This window comes from Bidens hawaiensis, unplaced genomic scaffold (assembly GCF_021521415.1).
Source record: "Bidens hawaiensis isolate Kalapana, Puna unplaced genomic scaffold, B.hawaiensis_p1.1 tig00009863_1, whole genome shotgun sequence".
Lineage (NCBI taxonomy): Eukaryota > Viridiplantae > Streptophyta > Magnoliopsida > Asterales > Asteraceae > Bidens > Bidens hawaiensis.
In genome coordinates this window covers 53,722-61,473 of record NW_027491741.1, presented here as the reverse complement: position 1 = coordinate 61,473, position 7,752 = coordinate 53,722, and positions in this window count along the sequence as shown.

Genomic DNA, 7,752 nt, shown 5'->3' with positions numbered 1-7,752 from the left:
ATCTGACTCACTTAGAGAAATTCACGCACGGGAGCTCAAGCGTGAATTTGATTTGTTTGGTCCAGAATCGGGAGAAGACATTGAATCGTTACTGTCGAGATTCTATCATCTAATGTCAGAACTCAAGTCCTATAATGTCAAAACAACAGGGACTGAAAAGGTTAGATGTCTTGCTCAAGGACTTCCAACCAGCTGGAACACCTTCCTGACAGTAATGAGAAGAAGTCATCAGCTGGAGACGATTCTCCTGTCTGATTTTATTAAAGAAATCAGACAAGAAGAGGCTGAACTAAGAGCCTCCTCCAGAAAACCGAGATCAACTTCTGACAAATCACTCTACATGTCAAAACCTCCTATGTCAGATTCAACTGATCATGCTCCGATGAAGACCGCTTTTGTCTCCTCAACGTCAAATCAATCAAAGGGGACTGAAACGAGATCTTCCGTCCCACCATCAACTTCTGGAAACTCAAGTACTAACTCCGGACCCAAGTCAACGGAGAAAGCAACGTTGAATACTGAAGGCTTGGGAACAGTAACAGTGGAGGTTGCCAAAGAACACATGGCAACTCTAGGCACGATAATTGAGTCCTACAGTTTAATGGTGGCGGGTAAGCTAGGAAATAGTCATCTGGACAGTGATGACTATGAACAGCTTGACGAAGATGATATGGAACGCATAGACATTATGTGGGCTCTTGGCAGTGCGTTCCGAAGGGCCAGAAAGTGGACGAAGAAAACAGGTCAGGCCCTCTCAATAAACAACAAATCCAAGTTCGGCTTTGATAAAAACAAAGTAAAATGCTACAACTGTGGCGAACTTGGTCACTTTGCCAAGGAGTGTTCGAAGCCAAGAAGGGAAGGTCACCAATATCCCTTCCGAACCACTTCATCATCATCCACTCCTGCTGCAGCTGCTGCAACTGTCAACCTTGAGAGACAACTGGTCCCTCAAAATCAAACCGCAGCAAACAACGTCAACATCAACAATGAAACTGCTCTTGCAGTTCAAGGGGATGAAGGCGAGACATGGAACTTCAGCATCAACATGGCTGATGTCACAATAGTAGATGGAAACTCTGAAACCGAGTCTGTTGTGTCCTCGACCAATGAAGAATATATTGTCGATGAACCAGCTGCTGAAGTCCATGAAGAAGAACCTGAGGTTGAAGTGGTATCTTTGGAGATTAAGGAGGATCACGATAAAGAGTCAAATGTTCCTCAAATATCTCCATGTTCGACAATTCCCGCAGAGGCTGCTAAAGTTGAAGAAGTCAACGAAGTAGAGTCTAAAGCAACTTCTGCATCGTTTCTGGAAAAAGCTGGGAATCTTTGCTTTGCATTCATGGCAGAGACATCAAATGCCAAGGTAAGTTCTAACCCATCAACTCCCAAACCAGAAAATGTTAAATGTTTAAAATGTGAATTGTATGAACAAGAAATTCAATCTCTAAAAGAGAGAATTGAAGATCTCGAGGCTTACAAACAAGCAGCCTCAAGATCTTTAATGGAACTGACTGACGCGCTTGCACAGAATAAGGCTTGGAAGCAGAAAGAGTCTGCTTTTAAAGAAAAGATTGATAGCCTTAAGCGTCAGAACAAGGAACTTGAAATATGTGTTCTGAATCAACAAGATTCTATCAATTTTCACATAAATAAGAATAATGTTTTGAAAAAAGAATTGGAAAACTTGAAAGCTGATTTTGAATCATTGAATTTCAAATTAAAAAGTTACTCAAATTCATCTTATTTATTAGAACACATCATTCCCGAGTTCCGAGACAAAAAGGAAAAAGGCGTGGGATATAACAATGTCCCACCCCCGATCCTGAATCAATTTGCAAGCACACCAGGAGCTGTGCCGGATGATGAATCAAATGATTATATACCCGAGGACACAAACCAAATTTCTAAGTCTAAGGGAAAAGAAGTCATTGACCCGGCTCCTAAGTCCAAACAAAATGTTGTTGCCACAGACTTAGGTTCCACAACTAAGTCGGGCCCACCACCATCTAAGTCAAAGGCAACAACAACAAGAAATTCTCAGAAGAAAAAGTTTAATCCTAAATCTGAGAAAGTCTATGTGGAACATAGTACCCAGTTTGTAAAGGAGGGTAACGTTAATGAAAAACATAATTTCCCAAAACACCCTCCTAGACAAACTACACCCCAAAATATCAAATCCAGGGGGTACTATGATAACCGACAAAAACAGAGTTATTTCTCTCCACCAAGTCAAAGGGGGAGAAACTACTGTTTTTCGTGTGGAGAGGTAGGGCATATAGCAAGATTTTGCTATAAGTACACGGATCCTAAGCAGTACATATCGACTCCGGATCCGAGGTATGCCAAGTCACCTCCTAGGAGGCGACCGACCATTGACGTTCAAGGTCAAGAACGGTTTCACACACCGAGGTCGGTTTCTCCTCGGAAACCTCAGCCAACCTCACCACACCAATCCCCAAACCCCTCAGATCCAAATGTTTCCACTTCGACAAGTGAAACTCAGTCTTCAACCATCTATCTCAAACATGTTGAGAAGAAGACTGACTTTTGGAAACCAAAGAAAACTAACACTGTTGACAACAATGTCAAACCAGAAAACAGTGTTAATGAGGGTAAATGGATTGAATTGTACATTCGTGATGAAAATGGAAAACCCAAGACCGTAAAGGCTTGGGTTTCCAATGATATTTAAACCTTTTGTTTTTGTGTGCAGGTTGCTCTATATGATCCAAGATTCAACATGTGGATCATAGACTCAGGAGCTTCCAGGCACATGACTGGAAACATGAATCTCCTTTCAAGTGTCAGACAAATAAAAGGAGGTGCAGTTTCCTTTGCAGGAAATCAAGGAGGTTATATCACGGCCCAAGGAATTGTGTCTAATGGGCGAATTTCGTTTGAGAAAGTTAATTTCATCAAAGAGTTGGAGAACAACCTGTTGTCGATAAGTCAAATCTGCGACAAAGGTTTCAAAGTTATGTTTGACGACCGAGATTGCCACATCTTGGCTAAGGATTTCAACTTTCCTGAAGACAAGGTTTTAATGTCAGCTGCACGCCAGAGTGATCTCTACATTCTGGATATGGCTAAGGCAGGGTCATCGTCTCCAACGGCGACATGTTTTGTGTCCAAGGCATCCGAACGTGATACTGTCTTATGGCATAGACGGATGGGACACATAAATGTCAGGAACATGAACAAGCTTGTGCACAACAGACTAGTTGAGGGAGTTAATCTGAGAAGCTTTCGTCTCCCTGATTCGTGTGTGCAGTGCAAAGCAGGAAAGCAAATAAAAAGGTCCCACAAGTCTAAGAGTTTCCACTCGATTGATATTCCGTTGGAACTCCTTCATATGGATCTTTTTGGCCCAATAAGCGTCAAAAGTATCTCTGGGCACTCATACTGTCTAGTGGTTACTGATGAATATTCTAGATTCTCTTGGGTGTTTTTCTTGAAAGTAAAATCAGAAACGTTTGGATGTATACAACTGCTGGTTACAACTATTGAGTCTCAATACAATCTGAAGGTTCGAAGAATGCGGTCAGATAACGGTACAGAATTTAAAAATGCGAATGTTGAAAATTTCTGCAAAGAAAAAGGGATCGTTCAGGAGTTCAGTGCTCCATATGTTCCACAAATGAACGGGGTTGCTGAAAGGAAAAATCGTACGTTAATCGAGACAGCAAGAACAATGTTAGCCGACTCAGTGTTACCTGTTACGTTTTGGAGTGAGGCAATTGCCAACGCCTGTTTCACATTAAATCGGGTAGGCATTGTCAAGCGCCACGGCAAGACAAGTTTCGAGCTTCTTCAACGACGAAGGCCTAACTTAGAGCACCTGGAACCATTCGGAGCTCTTTGCACGTTACTTAAAAGGCACGTTGATAATAAGTTCGAGGAGAAGATTATCAAGGGTTATTTTCTGGGTTACAGCGTACCTCTCAAAAGGGTCTTCAACAGAACAACAAAATTAGTTGAAGAATGGTACCATGTCGATGTTCAACGCTACACAGAACCAGCCAAGGGGACAGGAGAAGACTGGTTGTTTGATTATGACAAATTGTTCAAGTCTTTCAATCTGTATGAGATTGCTATTCAAATGATGTATGAGGCGCAAAATGCACCTCCTGATGAATCTTTGCAATCTTCAACTCATCCTGGTCCGTCATCATCTTCCTCCACAGAGTCTAGCGATCAAGTTCAAGAATCTTCCGAATCTGAATCTGAAGATGAATCTCCAGCAGATGATGTACAATCGGCACCAACTCAGGTTACTTCACAACCTTCATCGTCAAATCAAGAAGTGCCGAATGCAGATCAGCCTCTAACGTCTACTTCAGAGGCACCACAATCCGCTCCAGTTCCTCAGCCGAACTTAACTAACTTGGAACAAAATGTTGTCGTTCCTGACAATCCGGTTGTTAGGACTGAACGTGATCATCCACAAGACAACATTATAGGGGACATTCAACAGGGTGTCAAAACTCGTCGACAGCTGAATTTTGGTCTCTACACAGAAATGATGGAGTCAGGATCAGTTGCTCTTAATGCCCATGAATGCTTCTTAGCACAAGAAGAACCACACAGCACCACCGATGCGCTGAAAGATCCCAACTGGGTCTCAGCCATGCAAGAGGAATTATTGCAGTTTAAAAGACTTGGTGTGTGGAAGCTGGTGGATCTCCCCAAAGGACAGAAGAAAATTGGCACTAAGTGGGTACTAAAATGTAAACGTGACGATCGTGGAGTGATTGTTCGCAACAAAGCCCGCCTGGTGGTCCAAGGGTTTAGGCAAATCGAAGGCCTAGACTACAATGAGGTATATGCTCCGGTTGCTCGTTTGGAGGCAATCCGGATGTTCTTGGGGTATGCATCTTTCAAGAAATTCAAAGTATATCAAATGGACGTCAAGAGTGCCTTTTTGTACGGTCACATCGAAGAGACCGTATATGTGGCACAACCTCCAGGTTTTGAAGACCCATATCACAAGGACAAAGCCTATCTGCTCAACAAGGCTTTGTACGGTCTTCACCAAGCCCCGAGAGCTTGGTATAAAGAACTATCCAAACACCTTCTGAACAACGGGTTTAGAAGGGGAACCATTGACTGCACGCTATTCTCAAAAGAAAAAGAAGGAGATCTAATTATGGTACAAGTGTACGTGGACGACATCATCTTCGGGTCCACGAATAAAACACTTTGTAAGGAGTTCGAACAAGTGATGAAAGAAAAATTTGAAATGAGCTCCATGGGTGAGATGAAGTTCTTCTTAGGACTTCAAGTTGATCAAAAAGATTCCGGTATCTTCATTCACCAGACAAAATACGTCAATGACATCTTGAAACGGTTTGAGATGTTGAGTTCTTCTTCACAGGGAACTCCTTTAGAGGTTAATCACGGGATTAATCCTGACGAGAAGGGTGAATTGATCAATCCAACTCACTATAGAGGGATCATCGGATCTCTAATGTACCTGACTGCTTCTCGGCCAGACATAATGTTTGCTACGTGTCTCTGTGCACGTTACCAGTCAAAGCCGAAGGTCTCCCATCTGATTGCAGTCAAAAGAATTTTGCGTTATCTGAAGGGTACTCCAGATTGGGGTCTTTGGTATCCTTATGATGACAACTTCGATCTTCATGCGTATAGTGATTCGGATTATGGTGGTTGTAAACTCGATTACAAATCAACAACAGCAGGATGTCAGTTCTTTGGAAGTCGTTTAGTAACGTGGCAATGCAAAAAGCAGACGTCAGTCTCCACTTCAACAGCTGAGGCGGAATATATTGCGGCTGCCAGTTGCTGTTCTCAAGTTATTTGGATTCAGCAACAAATGCGTGACTACGGTATTGAATGTTCTACTACTCCCATATATATTGATAATTCTGCTGCAATTTCAATTACCAAAAATCCGGTCCATTTTAGCAAAACGAAGCACATCGAAATTCGATATCACTTCCTTCGTGACTGCTACGAAAAGAAGTTAATCGATGTGATAAAAATCCCCACTCAGGAACAACGCGCTGATCTCTTCACTAAAGCATTTGATAAACCACGGTTTTTATATTTACTAGAGATCAACGGCGTTAAACGTATATCAGAAGATGTTCCTGAAGATATCATTTAAATTGTTTTCATTTTTTCTTTTCTTAAAAATTTAAAAAAAAAAATCCAAAAAGATTTTGTTTTTTTTATAAATTCTAGGGGGAGAAAGGTTTCAAGAAAAACCAAAAATTTTCAAAATTTTGAGAAGTTGATCTTGTTACAAGAAAGGTGATAGTACACAGACGCTATCATACTGAGACATCAAAAAGATTTGTTATTTCTGTACAGCTTATTTTCATTTTTCTTATATTAAATTTTTATACATCACTATCGCTTAAAATTATGTCGGTTACCTCAGTTTGATGGACACATTTTCGGATGTGTTTTGGTCCTTACTTCTACTAGTAGATTATGAGGATAGCCATTAACCAGGTGACTGAAAGTGATCGGGGCGGGTTTTGATGGGTTTTTTATTCTTTCGCTGAAAAATAGTCGGTTATACTTAGTTAGAAGGACACATACTCGTATGTGGTCGGTCCAGTTGATCCATTGGATCTTCAGGATAGCCGTTTACCTGAAGACTTTGACTTGATCGGGGCGAAATAATTTAAACGTTATTTTTTTTAAAAAAAGGACATTCATATATATTCAGAAAATGAGAAATTGATCCAACCTTGGAAAATGATAGATACACTGATTCTGTGAGCTTAACTAGTGAAGTTATTAGGCTTAAAAGGCTTTAGAACGGTCATTGTGTGTCATGGTAGCTTTTTATGGTGCGTAAAAGTAGATGTGATACAAACTAAATCTACTCGATTTTACGTGGAAACTCCTTAAGAGTTTTGTATGTCTTCATATATATCTTTCCGAATGATAGGCAGAAAAGCGATTACCCAGTCATACACGAGCCCATAAGTGTTCTGATTCCTGTAAAGATAGTGTGTAAAGAAACTGCAGTGATCCAGATTCGGGACTTGCAATTGTTTACTACTCTGAAGTCTATGTAACATTCAAAAAAAAAAAAAAATAAAAAATAAAAAAAAAAAAATAAAAATAAAAAATTTTACCTTATGAGTGATTGAAACATTCTAGAGTTAACAATGTCAAGACTTCTCAATCATGGAGTAAGAAAGAAAACGGGAAGCAGATGAAGACACTTACAACCTTAATCAGACACTATGGGTCAAGGTCAATTCGGGGTGACTTGGGGAAAGCCAAATACGCTTTGAGAATAGATAGGAGGCATCATAATCTCTGAGTTGTTACCCACTTAAATTTTGAGACATAATTGAACCTAACTCGTATCACAGAAACGATGAAAACCATTTTAAGTTATTTACATGCTCACAACCTGTTTCTTTATGTCATAATACAGCTAAACACGGATCTGTGTGACAGTCACGTAATTAGTATGATTCCTGTTCGGATCTTTCTCACAAAAAGAATATTCATTATGTCTTGTTTAACTTCGTATATTCTGTTAAAAAAAAAAAAAAAAAAAAAAAAAAAAATTCCCGCAAAGTCTCAGTAGATAGTCATATACGTCTGTATGATTTCTTATTATAGATCCTTCTCAACCAAAAATAATGTGTTTTAAATTTTTGTACAGTTGTTTATTTCAGTTTGAATATTATAAAAAAAAAAACATACAAAAAGATTTTTATTCTGAATTAATTTTTTTTAATTTTATTCTGTTTTTTT